Source organism: Numenius arquata, chromosome 1 (assembly GCF_964106895.1).
Source record: "Numenius arquata chromosome 1, bNumArq3.hap1.1, whole genome shotgun sequence".
Classification (NCBI taxonomy): Eukaryota; Metazoa; Chordata; class Aves; order Charadriiformes; family Scolopacidae; genus Numenius; species Numenius arquata.
In genome coordinates, this window is record NC_133576.1 from 92,314,045 (window position 1) to 92,333,860 (window position 19,816).

Here is a 19,816-nt window from a genome sequence, read left to right on the forward strand (position 1 = left end):
ATGACCCAGAATGAGTGCCTGCATGGAAATGCTGCTCCCACATAAAGCAGAGAAGGTGCCAGACAGGTTTCCTGCAGCTCCTTCTCATCCAGACCTTCTCAATCACCTGATCTTGGTTGTAACTCTCTGCCCTGTATCAAGCAGCCTTGACCACAGACTAACAAGCACTTGGGGCATGTGGTGTGCTCAAGGCCCAACACTGGGATTTGCTTAGTTTCAGAAGGAAAGTAAGGTTTCACGTGAGCGTGTTTTTCTAAACTATTACGTTGTACAGTATAATATGATGTGACACAGCTACATGACAAGATGCTAACTCCCTGCCAAAATATATTTGACAAAAAGCTGTTTGAAACTCAGGAAAGCTTCTATCAATTCATTTATTCAGACTCAAGGTATCATGGGACCCTTATTGGTATACAAATGTCTTGCATCTCTTCCTTTACCTGTTCTTATCAGGTACATCTGGAAAAAAACTTCTTGCATACAATTTGATTAATTAATTTGTTCCTGTTTCAGTTGGCAGAATTTGTTATGAAGCTCTTGTTTTCAAATATGTTTGTCTTTACTTGACAAGTGTTTCGTATGAAAGAACAAAACAAAACACAAAATAAGCACCCTATGGCTTGTTAGTTAACTATCCCTCTTAGGTGTTCTATATTCAAGAGCTGATGTTCCAGCTGTGTAATTGAATACATTTTTCCACCTGAAATGAATGTATGTAATTAAATGAATCCCAGCTACACGTTTGGCATTTTTCTGAACACTCAGGTGAATAAATATTCTCTTTCACAAATATTTGCAAATGAAAATCAGAATAGGTTGCAAAGGCAGTCAGAATGAAAATAAAATAAATCTAACTATATTGAGGACTGGAAAAGTCACAGTATAGTGTAAGATATATCTCTGTGTGGGGTTCTCCAAACTTAAAGATGAGTGGTTTTTTAGAAAAGGAACAGACTTAGGTTCTAGATGATGTATACACAATTTTTTCCTTTGTCTAGTAGAGTCCAATAGGTTACAATGGAGGAAGGCTGGGAAATTTAGAAAGACGTGTGAGGCAGCATGAGGAATGTGTGTGGTACTTGGGTAGCATGGGGTGATGAATATCTGAAAGCATCACTGAGGCAAATGAGGCCTGGACTACAACTGCCTAGCTTGAACTGCCTAGATTAATCCAACATCTGCTTGCAAACAAGCATGTTGCAAATCATGAAGCACATCTGTACTTTGTTATGTAACTGTTGTCAGCTTCACAGCCTTATTGCAGATTTGGAGAGAGAGACCAGAGAGTGATAGGAGTCCCAGTAACAACCATTAATTGGCCTTAGATAAAGAAGTTGTCCTGGGACTTGGTAACTTCCAAGATTTGCACCAACAGCCTAATTCAGAAACCAATAAATAGTGAAGACAATCACCCCTTGTGGTGGTAATTCCATACTTCCACTTTCAACTCCACCCTGAAGATGAAGCCCGAGGTATAAAAACTATGCGTCACGACGGTGACTCTGTCGTCATCAGTGGTCAGAGTGAATGCCTGGTTCCCCTAGATCCATGGGGCAGGCCCAGCTTCTAGGAGTGGGGCTGGGGAGGCAATTAGAGTGGGTGTGGATGTGGGTGTGCGTGAAAGAGAGAGGCTGTGAGTTTCTGTTAGGAGGGAAATCTTAAACTAGAAATCCTTCTCCACTCTCTACCCACCCTGCTTACTAGATAAATGTTAGATTAAATATCACAGTTCTTGCAGCCACTCCACCAACGATTCCCCTGTGACATTAGGAATGCATTTGTGGGACTATTAAGATCTGGAGCTTTCAGGTGACATACAGTACATAATAGAATTGGATGCTGTGTCCTAGCAGTGGAGAAGCACGACAAGAGGAAAAGATCCCATTAAACTCTTTCCCTTTATCCATTACCATAAATATTACAAAGACAGGACCTCTTGATCAGGCAGTTTATTTCAACCATCTACAGAATTAAAGAAAATAAACATTCTGGGGAAAACAAAACAAAACAAGACAAAAACCCGGGTGTTTAAAGGCACAGGCACAAACTGAAGGAGAGAATAAATGAAAGAAGACAGAAGTCAAAATACCATACACAGCAGTGGGAACTGCAATATAAATCATATCTAAACAGTTTTAAAGGGAGGAAGATAACAGCAACAAAATTATTTTTAATTTGGGAAGAGAAATTAAGTTCTAGAAGAAAAAAATCACAAAATTTAATTAGAGATTCCTGGTGCCTATGAAAGAATGTCTGAATGCTCTTTAGCGCTCTGTGTGGCAGTTTAAGATTTTACATAATTTTCTCAATAAAGTGAAAGGCAGTAAGAGATTGTGTTACAGCTTTCATTTTGTGTAGTACAATAATAAGAGAATGATGATAAATTAATTACATTAATGTAGCCACAGAAATAGGGACACTTGGAAACAGGAATAACTTGCAGCAAACAAATTCCTAAATAGGACATGGTAATTTGAAAGGTGCACACCTTTAAGTAGTTATAAATTTGATATTTTTATTGTTATTTGTGAAAAATAACATTCAATTTATGTTTTTACTGGCTATTATGTGATTTTTCTCTCTTGATATTTTACTAACACTTTTCTATTTACATAAACAGATTTAATGTATAACAAATGCACAGTCTATACCTTTCAGAATATGGCTTGAAGTTTCTCTTTAAGGTAGGTATGTAACATATGCAAGAGAGAAAGTGTTATAAGAAACACAGATTTTTTTTTTTTTGAAGCTCCCTAAGCATACTAATCAGAATCCAATTTGATTTCAAATGATTATGCATATCATTCTTCATTAAAGATGGAAGCAGCTAAATAACTAATTCTCATTACAAACCTGTTACAGAATAAAATGCTGATTCATGATGGTGATGGACAAGCCACAGTGAGAACTTTGACAGGGGCCTGTTCTGGCAGAAGGCTTCTCAGCAGGGAAATAAGGGCATATTGAAAGAGGAAAGCCTGCTCCAGCTGGTCAGGATCCAGATTTGTGTCATTCCAGTCTAACAAGAATTGTCCCTGGCTCCCCTGAGGTAGGGACCAATTACAGCTGGTCATTTCTTCAGCTGCAGACATGATCTCTTGGTAAACATAGCTAATTAATAGGCTGACTCAGTAAATATCTACTCCTTGACATTACAGACAAATAAAATATTTTCTCTTTGCTTAGTAAAACTTAAAACACATCTTTCTACTTTAAATATTTTGTTCTGATTACCATTTTTCCAGTAGCCCTTGGCAGAGAAACCATTTAATTACTACTCCAAAGCTGTTCCACCCTTTTTAAACAGACAGCTTTCAGTTAACTAGGTACTGCAAATCCAATTTTTTTTTAGACCAAATATGTAAGAATACTTTTTTAGTTATCAGATGAGAGTACTGAAACTCTCTTTAGACTGTTTTTGTGGGTCTTTAGAGTTGATTTATTTTTTTGTTTGGTTTGGGATTGTTTCTTTGCAGATCCAAATCACAAATTCACAGAATCACAGAATGGTAGGACTTGGAAGGGGTGTTCAGAGATCATCTAGTTCAACACCCCTGCCAAAGCAGGTTCACCTAAAGCAGGTTGAATAGGAACACATCCAGGTGGGTTTTGAATATCTCCAGAGGAGGAGACTCCACAGCCTCTCCAGGCAGCCTGTTCCAGTGTTCTGTCCCCCTCAAAGTAAAGAAGTTTTTCCTCATGTTGAGGTGGAACTTCCTGTGTTCCAGTTTGTGCCCATTGCCCCTTCACCCATCACTGGGCACCATTTGAAAGAGTCCCATCCTCTTGATATCCACCCTCTAGATATTTATAAGCACTGATAAGATCCCCCCTCAATCTTTTCTTCCCCAGGCTAAACAGAAGCAAGTGTCTCAGCCTTTCCTCATTAAAAAGACACTTCAGTCCCTTGATCATCTTTGTAGCCCTCCACTGGATTCTTTCCAGTCCAGTGTCAGTCACTTCAAGGTCATTGCATTTCTTAACTCACATTTTGGGAAAGTTCACTCCTGTAATCACTTAAACAAAATATATTTATGAAGTTACTAACTTTAACAAAGTTTAGGGGGTTACTGATGTAAGTAGTTTAAGATCAGTGTCATCAGTGTTCAAGGGAGTCCCAAACTCCTTTTCATATAGAAAAATGAGAAGTTATGTACTTTATATATACATAAGTATATAACTATATACATAGTTATATATATATACATATATGCAAAAATCCCTATAGTTATATATACATATAAACACACACGTATATATATAACTATATACATAGTTATGTATTGTGTCAAATATTCTCATATTATGTTATTTGAACTAGATACTGGGATGCTAAGTTCATGTCTGAACTCACTCCCCAGTGAGGGAAAAATTGCCAGCGTGATTAAATATATACAGGATTGAGTACCAACAGCAAGACATACCTGTAACAAGCGCTAAAACATACCACCTACGCCATTAAAAAAAAACACAAAAACAAAAACAAAAACAAAAACAAACCCAAAACAAGCCTCCCAAAAAATAGACCTTTTCACCACTTGATAGGGGATTTTAATTTTTTTTTGAAGTTATCATAAAGACAATGCTATTGCTTTGGCTTGCTGTCTGCTAGGTCACCTGAGAATGTACATCAGGAAGGTTCTTTGCCTCTTGCTGTCCACTACATTTCAAGTTTAGTTATTTGTATACGTTGGCTCTCTCTGCCTTGTCTTCTCAATGTCTTCTTACCTGACCCCAAGGTGAGTTCTAGGATTTAGCATGATTAATTATCATATGACAAGAGATACTTAACTTTGCAATGATTTCATTAAGTATTTATTGGAAGGTGGATGGAAGCCTAACACTTCTTTGTACTTATGAGTTAATACATTTGAATCTCCCTGTTTAACTCTGTCTTGTGCCTATTTTTCATTTTCTTTTGTGGTCCTAGTCTATATTTAGTGTAATTTTAGATTAAAGTATTTTAACAAGCATAATGCTATAATTTAAACATAAATTCAAATGCAGTATTGAAATATCATTGATGACTGATAAAATAAATGACTGCATTTATAACCACAGATTTATTCCAAGTTATTAAAAAACAGTACTTATGCAAAACTACATAAATTTAGAGAGTAAAAATTTTGACATTATTGCTGACAAATTATGAAAAAACTGTGTAAGGTCCAATGTACGTAAATTTAAATCTGCAACTGGGAACACCCTTTCAAAGGCTGTGCTTTGAAGTGGTGTGATGGTCTTCGGAAAATACTTTAAGTCAAATAACTTCTTTATTAAAAAATTGTGTGTTAACTTACTGTAGGTGCCACCTACTCAGTGGGAATATTTCAAACCTTCCATGATTAAACAGATCTGTTTTACTCATGTGGCTCAAGACATTCTAATTGAATAGAAGATTCATAGAAGGATCCTTGGTTATCTCACATGTGGTCCACAGCGTACCCAAGTCCAACAATTTGATTTTCTAAAGTTGTGCTTAGCTTTTGACTGATGTGTAGTCCTACAGAAATTCTATGCCTAAATTTCTATCAATAGCATTCCCCAAATGACTAAATTCCTGCTTCTGAACATACTTAACCAAACATCATAAAAACTGAACAGTTAGAGGTTTTGCTGACACTTAAATAAAATTGGGATCCAAAAAATTTATTTTCTTTAACTTGAACAATTATTTCTTTTTCCAAACCTTTCTACACCCTCAAAACAACAATTGTGGTGAGCTTTGGTATAAAAATTATACCTTACTTGAGAATGAGAAGGCAGGCAGGCAGAATAAGAGAGAAATGGGTTAGTATTTTGGAGAGGGGGAGAAGTTAAGGTATGGGATTATACTGCACTTTTCTTAGAGTTCCTTGAAATGTTTCAGACTAGTTCATGATTAAAATATTCTTATGAACCGCCCCCCCCCCAAAAAAAAAAAAAAAAAAAATTGAAAAGATGACAAAGCATAGGACTTGTTTTACTTGTAAGCATACCCTCTACTTACTAAACAGTCTATGTAACTGCGGTACAGGTGGCACAAGGATACTCTCAGTCTAGCCAGAAAGTACATATTATTACAGTAAAAAAACCAAAGTGTCTCTAAAGATTCAGTACTACTTGCATATGACCTAAAAAATCATATTTATGCCTTTGGAATTTCCTGCATTGTTCCAAGGAAGGCACTACTTCTGTTTTCGTGAAGAGGTCAGTTTATTTGACTAAGACGCATTGATATAACTTCCTTTTGTGCTCTAGATTTTGTGCACAGTGTTAGCACCAATTCCCAGATAAGACTCAATCTTGCTTAGTGTACGTGACAAATGGAGAACAGTTTGAAGCAGTACCATAGTATACAGACAAGCAGGAGACTTACTACTCAGGAGACTCAGGAGAATGCTGAAGTACTTGTTACTAAATTTCAATGATTCCACCCATAAATCTCTGCATATATATATGCATAAGTATATATATATAAAACTGCATATAAAAACAGTTATGAAAAGATGCCACGAAATATTTTATTTTTGTGAACTTCTAATAAAACCAAATTGAAATAGGGGCAGTATACATAACTGAATTAAGAACAAATTGTTTACATTTAAAGTCTTTTCCAAGGTTATGGCTGTCTGATTTGACAGGAGTACCATAGAAATATCAGTTTAACTTGTTTTATTATAATTAACCTCATTATATAAGAAAAAATATGCAGAGGCGCAAAGCAAGTTCCCTTGACCAATGCCACTGGTGATCCAAAACTCACTCATTTTACATTTAAGGGCCATTATACCATCCTAACCTGGTTATTTGAGAAGGAATAGACCTTCCAACTGACCAGATAATAGATCTTCTCTGTCTCTGTGAAAAATAAAAATTGTGAAGGCATTGGACTTCAGAAAAGACTGCAATGGTCTGATTGTCCAAGGCAAAAGCTAAAGCTGGCTCCAGACTGTGGATCTCACCTTTGTTGAGATCGAGTTTGGGTTTAAATACTCCAACAGAGGCTCTTCCTAAGGTGGGTTCTGCATGTATGCCAAAAATTGCTATGGAAGACCTGAAGTACCGTTTTCTTTGCTAAAGGTGAGCATGGCTATGCCCTCTCCCACCTGCTCAACATCACAGGAATCTATCTACCAGTCAAAAGTGGGGAACAGATTTCAAGACCAGGAAGCTGTCTTTCCCCTCCCCTTCCGTTCCACACACTCACATACTTGATGCTTAAGTTCAAACATTGTCAAATACCCATATCTTTTTCCTTTTTTTTTTTTTTTTTTTTTTTTACAAGCCACCAAGAAAGCAAACCCAACAAGGACATGACTTTTCTAATTTTCCTTGTAATTCTATTGACATTTGTCATAATACAGGTTTTTCCCTTTTTCAGAATTCCCCTGAAGTTTTCTTAATTTATTTCTAATTAATTGCCCAGGGAAGTTGTGGATGTTCCATCCCTGGAAGTGGTCAAGGCCAGGTTGGATGGGGCTTTGAGCAACCTGGTCTAGCGGAAGGTGTCTCAGCCCATAACAGGGGGGTTGGAACTTTAAGGTTCCATCCAACACAAATCATTCTAGAATTCATTACTAAAATATCCTTTTCTCTACCTTCCCATGAGTTTGGTAATGCCTGTCCACTTCCCTCATACCATGCAATGTTTGTCTACCTGTTTTTTCATTCCCTGCACCAGTCCTGTTTTCTTTAATTATGTACTCCCTGGGCTCCGCTCCAGCCTTTTCAGTCTTTCTCCTGGTTTCACTTCCCTGTCCCCTTCACCTGCCGAGTCTACAAATACTTGCTGATATTTGATACTACAACCCAAACCACAAAGTTAGAGAGACTGTATTCGTATGCACTAAAAAAAAAAAATAAAATAAATGGTTATTACCATGATTCCTGACTTAGGTTACTAAAAAATAGAATGGATGTTTAAGGCAAGGCAAATAATGTCAAATCAGAGGGTTAAAACTGCTTTTATGGTTCCATACTATCTTAAAGTATTTGGATGTCTCCAGCACAAGACACCTAAAGGTGCTCAAAATTCCAATTCAGTCAGTCTTATAATGCTGCATAGACTTACTATATAAAGCAGTTTTTACTCCTAGTTGTGGCAATTTTTTAGAGCTCCCTCCCCAGAAGAAAAATATGAGTTTGACTGCCAGGGTAGCTCAAGAAAAAAACTTTTTGCAGGATTAAGAAAAACATCTAAATGACTAATGCCAACCATTAAACTGAAAGTCTTGCTGCAAGACTGGTTTTATCATTATTCAAATTTCCTTCCAAGAGTATTACCCTGGGGAATACTCTACTAGCTAAAGAAAGGTGCTTTTATTATGTTGTTATTACTTTCTGGTCTCCTACTTTTCAAGACCGTCTTACCTTGTATATGTTATGAATATTTTATTTATTCCTCCTACTCTTTCTGAAGAATAATGGACCAGATAATTAGCACACATAGGTTTAATCATCTCACCTAAGAATAAGACTTCAGTAAAGCCCAGCTTAAATTTTCAAAGGAGTTTTCCTTTCAAATATTTTTGTGTACTCATGAATAATTCTGAAATCATGCATACCAAAGGATGATTGCTTAACATGTGAACTAGCTGCAACCCGTTCTTCCCTTATTCACAGCAGAGAGTGTCAAGAGGAATAATTTTGAAGTTAGTAGAACAGTGGTTATATAACATCAGTCTAAAAAGACAACTCTATTACAAAAAAAGTATAAACATTCAAAGTAACACTCAGGCACATTTTATGTTGACATTTACATTCTTTATTTCTTTATTAGAAAATTTAAAATTTCCTTTTTTAATTAAAAATATTTTATGTTTACCTGATATTTTTGTAACATTATTTCTGAACTATTTTATTCTGATTTTAGTAATGGTGGGTTTTTTTATTTCATTGGAAAAAATAACTAATTTCTCATTTTTAATATTTTATTAATTTCCACTTCAAACTACATTTTCAACATGAGCTGGCAATGTGCACTCACATCCTAGAAAGCCAGCTGCATCCTGGGCTGCATCAAGAGAAGTGTGGCCAGCGGGTTGAGGGAGGTGATTCTACCCCTCTACTCCACTCTCGTGAGACCCTCACCTGGAGTATTGCCTCCAGCTCTGGACCCCCCAACATAAGAAGTCTTATACTACACTTTAATGCATACATGTATAACTTTCTTTTGTCCTGTTCTTCAAGGTATTTAAGATAGGCATATATTAAATTTGCAGCAGTTAATTATACAGTTTTCTTATCTTGCATGTCTTTTGAATATCTTCAGATGTTCTGACACTGAAACATCTGTGTTGTATGACATAACTTGTTGTAAATAGAAATTACTTTTTTTTAGAATTATTTGTAATTTGCAGAAATTAGGAAATCTAGAGTAATAGCTCCCAGCACTTCCATCACCCTGACAAAAGTACACTGTTATGAGATAATGACACAAAGAAACACCCCAAAATATTGGTATGCTTTGGAGTGCATTGGAATACTGTATACAGTAACTATTACACTTAGGTTTGATGCATTTTTTTCCCTCTACCTGAAAATATAATGACTTCTGTGGAATAAAGATAAGTGTGTGCTAATTACTTAGTTTTCAATAAGCAAAGGATGAAAAATCAGGGATTGCTCTGTAACATCACTGATGGCCGTGCTAAATCCTATCTTTGCTGGGAGAAAAATCCTCCAGTAACTGCTGCTTGGTATAAAAATGCTCAGATTCTGATATAAACCCCACATTTTTCTTTGGGATATCTTCTGCTGCATAGACATATAATGAAACTGCTAGAACAGCACAGATGCTACGGAATAATTCCTCAATTCATAACGGAAGGGGCAAATCTACCAGGAGGATCCCACCCACAGATAATGAACAGGGTTCTTGAAAATAGTCCAATGACTTAGTCAAAAAGAAAGGTAACTTTCCTTTAGATCTTTCAGTCTATATTTTCTTTATTATGCTTGCTATGAAATTGTGATTAACTTAATATGGCAAGAGCTCTTATTCTGTGACTGTGATTAGGTTAAGGGTTCTTTGTCATTTCAATTACACACAAAAAAAGGAAACATCCTTGTTGAGTAGAAGAAAATAAGGAAATGACTGAGAATACAACCTTATCTGAACATGAGTGATTATAGTACTTTTCTTTGGAAAATGATGTGAACCGAGTTTATTATAGAACTCTCTTGATTATGAAAGGCTTACATGTCAAAATGTTGAAACACTACTAACTCTCTTTATTTTAGGCTATATTTGGAATGTGTAAAGCAGTTTAAAACTAGGTTTTGTCTTCTTTTGTTTATTTATATATAATTTCTGGATACAGTTCTCCCCTCCCCTTCTAGATATAAATACTCTATTAGTTCAAAATTATTTAAAAATTAATGTTATGTGTGTTAATTTTTTATCTTACGGAAATTTTCTGTGATGGATGTATAATAGTATGTGGATTTTTTAAAATTAATTAATACAGTACATAGTTATTTACTATATAATTTTAAATTTTAATACAATTTTAAAATTAGAAAATTAATTTGAACATTTAATCTTGCTAAGGAAAAATTCATCGTGTTTTTCTACGCATAAATCCTGATTTAGAAATAATTGGATTGCAGGAAATCTTTAAGAAAAAACTTTCCAGTCAGCCATGTATTCTACTAGTCCACGTAGGGCATGCACACAGACAAAGAGAAGATCTAAAAATTTAATCCATCTGTTTCATTTCTTCTAGAAACTCATTGTGATTTCTAGTTGATATTTATTCTAAGTTAATCTAAGTAGACAGTGGATTACATTAAGTCCTGTGAATCAAAAAAAAAAACCAAACCCAAAAACAACTGAATAAGCTTAAATCTTTTGGCTTACTTAAGCATACTAAACTAATAAAAAATAAATGTGAAGCTTTAATTCACTTAAAACTTGTCCTTTATATGTACATGTAATTGTGATTTGCCAGATGTCCACCTCTCAGTTTTACAGAGCTTATCCAGCTTGGTGGGTGAGTTTTATCAATCATCTTTACTGCACTGCACAAATAGCCAATTACAAAACCAGAAGAATTTTTTGAAGCGCTGTACTTCTTTCACAATTGTTCACAATGACTTTTCAGTGTTTATGGTGCCGTATAGGAAGTCACTTTAGCACAATATTTTTCTAGTTCATCTGTTACATTCTACGTCTGTGACACATAATGAAGATTATATATGAGAGGCAGAGAATGTGTTTTGGAGGAATATATATATAAAATTAACTGCTTTTCCTAAAGTTTTTTTATGGTAAAAAATTCAGAAAGAAAATAGATAAGAGAATGACACAGTCCTTTTTAGAGTAATTTCTCCAGATACTCTAGTTGTATATCACGAATTATTTTTGTTTCATGTTTTTATATTTTTAAAATATGTATCTGTCAGAATGTAACTACTGAAGAATAAAATCGTAGCAATTTGACCTTGACACCAAACTTAATAGACTATATTAAAACGTATTCTTGAACTTTTCAAGGGACTGGTAGACCTGTGCAAGATAGAGAATTTTTATTTGATAAATGCAAGAAATAATTCATCCTTCTAACATCAAGAGGATACTAGATAAAAAAGGATTACAGTATAAACAAAAAGGTCAGAAAAAATGTTAATGCAGTTTAGTATAGTGGTTCTCATGCTGTGCTTCATGGTCACTGGAGACATTGCTGATCAGATTTGCTAACTTGCCTCCTTGCTTTTCCTAGATTGCTTTAATTGCTAAAAATATGTTTCACCAGTAAGCAGTGCCTGTAATTAAGCTAGTGATGTCATATCATAATGAATGAAATAAATGTCATTTTAGCACATATGAATGGCAGAGGGCTATCTTGTGCAAAGTTTGATAGCTCCAGGAACAAAAACTTTAAGGGTTTTTTGATTCTCATGAAAGCTAGTAAAACACTGATTAATTAGATATGTTCATATTTATAAGAAATTACTTATTTTTTCAAAAGCCACTAAGATAGCAAACCCATTGAGGATTTTCTTTCTGGTAATTTAAGACATATTTTTGAATTTTTCTGTATAGTTCTATTCACATTTTGTCATTATACAGGTTATTTCTTTGAATATCTTTCCTAACTGCATTAAAGAATTTCCTTTTGAAGTTTATTTATTTATAATCTATTATTAAAGTAATATATATATTGCTATATTTTAAGGCATAATATGTGACATAGATGACATGATAGTTCAGGAGACTGGCCATACATTATGGACCTACCTGACTGCTCATTTTCCTGCTCAAGTGCTTTTCTTGTTGAACTTAAGGCTCCTTTGATATATAACTTTATTGTATTTTACTTCCTTTGAGAAATTGCCCCTATATTAATTCTGTCTCAAGAAAAGATATGTCAAGTTCACATCTACAAATAAATTAAATCTTTTATTGACATCTTTGAAAAGAGGCTAGTGTGTCTTGTCCTGATCCTGCCACTGGCACAAGAAGAGCTACAAAGTAAATAGATCCTGCAGAAATACAGCATGGTGACTCGAACTGCCTGAGAAATCAGCTAGCTGTTTTAGTAAGCCCTCTCCATCCCTGCTGTGCTCATGCACTTACAAATATGAGAACATCTCCATCTGGCATGTTCTCAAATGAAAGTACTTAGAAATACAGGGCAGATATTCTCCCAACCCTGGTTTCCCCTGCTTCTACTAGCAAAAATAAGAGAAGCCACGCAGACATTTAGATTCACTATGAGTATCCTGACAGGTTCAGACTCAAACATCAGTCATTCCCTTGACCTGCTGGGGACTTCATTGCTGGTGCAGCCTTTTATGGGATTAGCTTTCATTGCTGCTGTACTAAATTACTTTATTTCTTTGAATGATTTTGTCTGATGATTTCTTCAGTAAGTGAACTGATAGATAAGGATGAAAAAAGTTTTGTGAAAGAGGTATTTCTAGAATTTAAATGTTGATACATGCAGACTGCCATTTTAAAGCTCACTGTTTCTTTATGTTGACATTTTGTTGCTGGTGCCAGGTGTACAATTCAGTAACAGAGGCTTCTGATGTTGTTTGATGTGCCTTAGACCTGAGGCTTGTCTCCACCTGCCAGAAGAACATGGGTCTCTCATAGGTCTTATGATGAACTACATCCCTGTGTACATGGTCTGGATAACCTAAGGATGAGTTCCTGCCTAATCAGTGACAAAAAGGCATTGTATTCAGCCAGATTTACCAGTCTAAAACTGAAGTATTTAGAGCTAGCTGTCTAATGAACTAAAAGAATTTTCTCAAAAAGGGTGTTTCATACCTTGGATGGATAAAACATTCCTTTATGAATAACACTAATCTCATTACAATACCAATAGAGAGGGCTTCAACAACTAGATACCTAAGTCCTAGATGGCTGGGGCAGGTAAAATAAATCCTATCATCTTGAGTGACCTACATATGTCAGTAGCATTGGCTTAAGTTGTATCCATGGCTTTGAAAAATTTTCCTGAGGGAGAGCACTAAAATATCAGGCCCAGTTTGTGTTACAGATGTATTTATGTTGATAATTTTTGTCTGGATCTAAATAGGTGACCAAGATTTATTTATGTATTTATTGATTGACTGATTTTAGAGAAGTAACATGAAGAAACTCTGTAATAAGCTTTGGGGGGTTTATTATTATTATTCTTATGTACAAACAATAACCTTTCTCAGCAGTGTCTTAGAGAAGCTTTTAATTAGATGCGTGAATACTTTATCTCAGATTGTACACATGTATGGGATTTTCTTTAATAGGAAACGCAAGCTATTTCTGCTTTAATTTTTGGTTTCAGATTTTGATATTCTTGCCTCTTTTTCTTACGTGTTTATATCTGTTTAAAAGGCACCGTTAACATCTTGGATACACTGTTTTGACCAAGTGGGACTTTAAAATATTTTAAGCATTTGAGAATTTGATTTTAATAATGAAAGGAATAAAGGTCTATTCTTTAGAATCTGACTATTAGAAACACTGTGCCATAGTTCAAGAGCTCCCTCTTCTGATACTAAAAACCATCAGAATGTTAAGTTTTCTTAAAGAAAATCTGCTTCTATCCAGAAAAGTAATTTACTGGTCCTGTGTGTCTAAATGTTTACATTGTTTTGCCACTATTTTTTCATGTCCAGATCAAACATAAGATTCTATACAAGTTTGTTACTAAAAAAAACCAAACAACACAAACAAAACTATGTACCCTCCCCTAAACTTCTAGTTAAATCATGTGTTTCCTAAAGGGAAAAAAATTTCCAGAGGAGTAACAGTTCATCATTCCATTATATACAGTTAAACCAGATAATATTATATTATATATAATATGTATGTGTATGGTGGAGTGCAGTGTAGAAAGGAACAATCACAAGCCTTATGCATCATAAGCTGGCATCACAAGCTGGCATCACAAGCTTAATTTTGTTGAATGCAAATATTAGGTGAGATTTTCAATTCTACCTACAAATTTCATTCTCATTGATGTTAGAGGGAATTTTTTATTTTTTTTTTTTCCCCAGGCTAGAATCCAGAATCCAATATTAGAGCTTAGAGTCCTATTATAAAGCATATGGGGACACATCCTTCACACTTCAGAAAGACATCCAGGACCATCAGGACAGTTATTGGGATCTGACAACAACAAGCATTCTTGTTGAGGTGGCATCCAAAGCCAGCGACTAGGGAAGGATGGATGTTAGAAATTTTCCCTCAAATCTCCACACATATGTAAATCACTCAAAGGTGCTCCGCTTGAGACGCAGTGCCCAGGAAAACAACCATTAGCTCCAACTCAAAGAAAAGTAGATGTTTCTTGTCCCCTGGCACCCAAAGGCCAGAAATTATCTTATTTGCTTGTTCCCGCCTTTTTGTTTTCTTTTCAATAATCAAAATGTTTCTCTAGTACATAAGAGAGCAAGGCTCCATTCTTTCCTTCAGTAAGTCCTGAATCAGGGGAAAGTGATGAGCAGTTATGTATACCCAATATGACTTAAGCATTAAATCCAAGAAGGAGTCCCAGCCCCTGAAATCTGACCAGAAATTAAGCATCTGCCTCTTGGAGAGATTTCAAATGTCTCTTTCTCTCTCCTCAGCTGTTTTAACATTCTTTTTGTGAAGGATCCAATTCTGGAGGCCTGATTGGATATTTTTTTCATCCTCTGTATACAGAATTAAGTTTTCCACACAAACCTACTTGGAAACAGGCAGCTATTAACTAAGTGAATTGATACTTAACGGTGGGAACTAGGAGTAGAAAGGATCTGAGAATAAATTATTTCATAGAAGTGTCAGCATGATTGAAAAGAAATAGGTGGCCACCTTTCTGCTTTATGTGGAGCACGGTCTTTACAAACATGTAGGCTATTAAGGGGAAGTCTACCACGCTGAATCTATTCAATCAAAACAATTACATTTAATTCTTGAATGTGTAGGCATGATGTGTGTGTCACATTCTTCAGCCTCACCAGGACCATAGTATTTTTGCCTCATGTCCAAAAGGACCTCTCTCACACCTGTTGTTTATTTCAACACAGGAAACTAGAAACCTATGAGATACAGGAACCTCCAGCAGAACTACAGATTTTTAAAATACAGATTTAGATTTTAAATTTTGCTTGAAGCACTGCTTTAATCACATAGGTCTTTTGAGACATTACTGAGAGACTCTTTAGTTATTCTGTTAGTCTTAAAAGGTGCTCACCTCTCTCTTAATTGTATCACCAACTACCTTTAATGTAGGATGTATTCAGAATTCTCTTTCTTTCTTTTTAAATCTATATCAACGATTCTTTCTTAAAATCATAAAACATTAAAAATATCTGGGTTTTCTAATTAATACTGAACAGTTTTCTCATATGTATGCAACAATAAAATAAATGAATGCATACTATTTACATAATGTAAGTATCTTAAGCCAAAGCCTGACATTATCACCAATGAGTTTCCTATGACCTTAATATATTAGTTATATTTGTACTTGAAAGAAAAAGAAAAGAGTGCAAAGTAGTCAAATATATTTATGTACAGAAGGACGCAAGCATATGCAAACTCACTTTGTTCACTTGGCAGATGTGAGCAAGACTGGGTCAAGAATTTGTACTACCTTGTTCATACAAAGTTACACCTCAGAAAACAAACTCTGCTTATTAAATCACTTATTTCTAGAAAGATTTACTAGTTCTTCTGTCAGAGTCACAGTCTTACAGAATTCATAGATACTTTAATCAAATGTGGTTTCTTGCAGAGCAATGATTCTTCTTAAGTATTTACTTACTCTTGAATATTCTTGAATATTTCCTTACTGATTCTCAGTCTAGAGCCCATATTCTTTCTTTCCTCTTTCTCCAAAGATTCACCTGACACCTTTGTTTTTTATCTATATAAAATAAATCTGTTTTTCGGGGAATTTTGGCTATTGGAGGATTCTGCTGAAAGTCTTTATCTTTGGTATATTCTAAATTTCCTCAAGTCTAAAGATTACTCTTGTTATCTCTTAAATCCTACTGAGTTTCAATGGGACTACCCATCAGAAGGGCTCAGTTATTAATTCCGATTTTAAGAGAGAGTTTTTGGACATAGTTTCATGATCATGCTATTATTAGGCTCTTGCTCATGTCTTGGATTATTCAAGTATTTTTAAATCACATAACCCTGATGGACTTTCTAAATATTGGTGGAAAACCTCAGGGAATGTCAGAAGGTTGACAGACCATCTCAATGAGTGTGAACTCCTTTTGACATGCAGTATACATCAAGACCCTCACGGAAATTCCAACAGCTATCAGATAAAAGACAACAAAGGTCAGCTTTTTAATCCACCTTTTGGTATAATTTTCCATCTCGGATGTCTTCCATCCTAGCATGAAACTGAAGTTATTTAAGATAGAATCATAGAATCATGGAATCATAGAATCATCTTGGCCGGAAGGGACCTTCAAAGGTCATCTAGTCCAACCCCCCCTGCAGTCTGCGGGGACACCCCCAACTAGACCAGGTTGCCCAGGGCCTTGTCAAGCCTTACCTTGAATGTCTCCAGGGAAGGGGCCTCAACCACCTCCCTTGGCAACCTATTCCGGTGTTCCACCACCCTCATGGTAAAGAACTTTTTCCTAATGTCTAATCTAAATCTGCTTTTTTCCAGTTTAAAGCCATTACCCCTTGTTCTGTCATTGCCGGCCTTTGTAAACAGACTGTCTCCAGCCTTCCTGTAGGCCCCCTCCGGTACTGGAAGGCTGCTATTAGGTCTCCCCGGAGCCTCCTCTTCTCCAGGCTGAACAACCCCAGCTCCCTCAGCCTGTCCTCATAGCAGAGGTGCTCCAACCCCCTGATCATTTTTGTGGCCCTCCTCTGGACCCTCTTTATCAGGTCCATGTCCTTCTTATATTGAGGGCTCCAGACCTGCACACTGAGATGTTACCAACTTTCTGAGAATTAATCTTAGGCAACTAGTGGGAAACAGAAGGACATTCAGAGTGAAAGTGTCAATAAGTAGTCAAAAGATTATTATACAGGGACTGTCAAGATATAAAAATAATAGTGTACAAGCATGGATGAAATGTTTATGTTTGTATTTATAGAATAATTGAGAAACAATAAATAGAAGTAGGTGTATTTCTGTGTGTATCTGCTCAAATAAAGTCTGTTACTGATTTAAAATAAATAATGTTATCCACTGAATGACCAGTATGACCATCTCAAGCATGCTGGTTTAGTGATCTCCTACCTAAACCTCTCTATATAGATGTGAAAGTTAATGAGTTCAGAGCCCGAAATAGTAAAGCTTCAAAAAAATGATTCTATAGCAATGTTTTTATTAAGAGTAGGTGGTCATTGACAACACATACTTTATGAAGAGAACTGTTCTGGACTAACAAAAGGAATTCATCATGTTACAGAAAATGTTCTGCTTTACAGTGTTTTTAGCATTAGGAACCACTTCTATAAATTGGTGCTGCAAGGAACTTCATTTTATAAGGTATCTTATGAAGGTTTGGTGAGATGTGCTACTTTGCTTGAACTGTCAATGACTCCTTTGGGGCACTGCATAAATTTATGATGAAGAACTGTAATGAATAATAAAACTATATTATCAGACTAAAAATGATTAGGCAACATTCATCACCTTCTTCTACTCCAAAATCATATGGAAAATTGCAACATCAGCATAAAGGCTCATGAGTGCCAGATGGTTTGGATTAGAACGTTTTTTTAGCCATTTATAAGATGGATTATCCAATGATTTTTTTTGCCCAGTGATTAGTACTGCAATTTCAGTCTGCATACAATATATTGTAGATTATGCCTTTTAAGCCTGTTTCTTAAAGCTATGACTGGAATTGTTCTGTACATCATTGATAGCAAAAATGGACGAAACAGTGCTAGTTGTCGTATTATGCAGGTATGTTCACATGCCCCGTCAAGTTTTAGAACTTAGTCCCCAGTTCTGATAATAGTTAGAAACCAAATATGTCTACGGTCTGGACAAAGATGATAATAGCCATGGGGATGATTTATACATATCTGTTGTGCATCTATAATAGAAAACATAAAGTAGATAGTGGTCTTTGTGAATTTTCTCTCCTAGCAAATCTTGAAGTATACAGCAATTTCATCCTTAAGCAATGCTCTTTTTCAGTCATTTACAGCCTTCAAGTCTTACATAAAATATTTACACAAGTGAAGACTCATGATAGACACTTTAAATCTATTCTGGAAAAATACATTGTTCTTGCAGCAGACAAATACTTCTGCTTATTGACACATCATTAGGGAAGATTCCTGCCAACAAGTGACTACTACCAAAAGCAGAAGCTAAGAATAGTACAGAGATCTACTGAACTTCCTCCATTTTACTCTGATAATTCTAGTGTTAAAGTTTCACCACAATTAGTAAACTGGTGCTATAAGGAAAAACTCACCAGAGATTTCCCTCTTCTCCTAGTTCAAATTTAGCAATACTGCTAATATTCTGCATTAAGACAGTGTCGCGTGTTCTCTACCAAACCTCATTGTTTTCTGTCAAAGGGAAACACCAGTCTGTAGCTGACAGAATTTGTCTCCTCAGCTGCAAATACAGCAATTAATGCAACTTTGTGATATAAACCAGCTATCTCTCAGTTCAGTGCCAGGCTTCCAGTTGTCTCATTCTAACTGAACTACCCAATAAACTGCAACCAACTACTAAAAGGCAACCCTTTCTGATCACCTCTTATGCTATTAAAGTATTTCTCAAGCTTATGTCAAGGCTATTCATATGACTGGAATAAGATGTCTACCTGGACTTATGTAAGGCTTTTGACATGGTCCTCAACAATGTCCTTCTCTCCAAATTGGAGAGATATGGATTTTATGGTGGATGAGGAATTAGTTGGAAAACTCGCATCCAGAGGGTAGTGGTCAATGTCTCAATGTCCAGATGAAGATTGGTGACAAGTGGTGTCCCTCAGGGGTCCATACTGGGACCAGTACTGTTTAATATCTTTAGCAATGACATAGACAGTGAGATCGAGTGCACACTCAGCAAGTTTGCTGATGATGTCAAGCTGAGTGACGTGGTTGACACACCTGAGGGATGGGATGCCATCCAGGGGGATCTGGACAAGCTTGAGAAGTGGGCCCATGTGTACCTCATGAGGTTCAACGAAGTGTTCAACAAGTGCAAGGACTTGCATCTGGGTTGAAGAAACCCTGGTACCAATACAGGTTGAGGATGAAGGGATTGAGAGCAGCCCTGCTGAGAAGGACTTGGGGACACTGGTGGATGAAAAGCTGGACATAAGCCAGCAATGTGCACTTGCAGCCCAGAAGACCAACCATATCTTGGGCTGCATCAAAATAAGC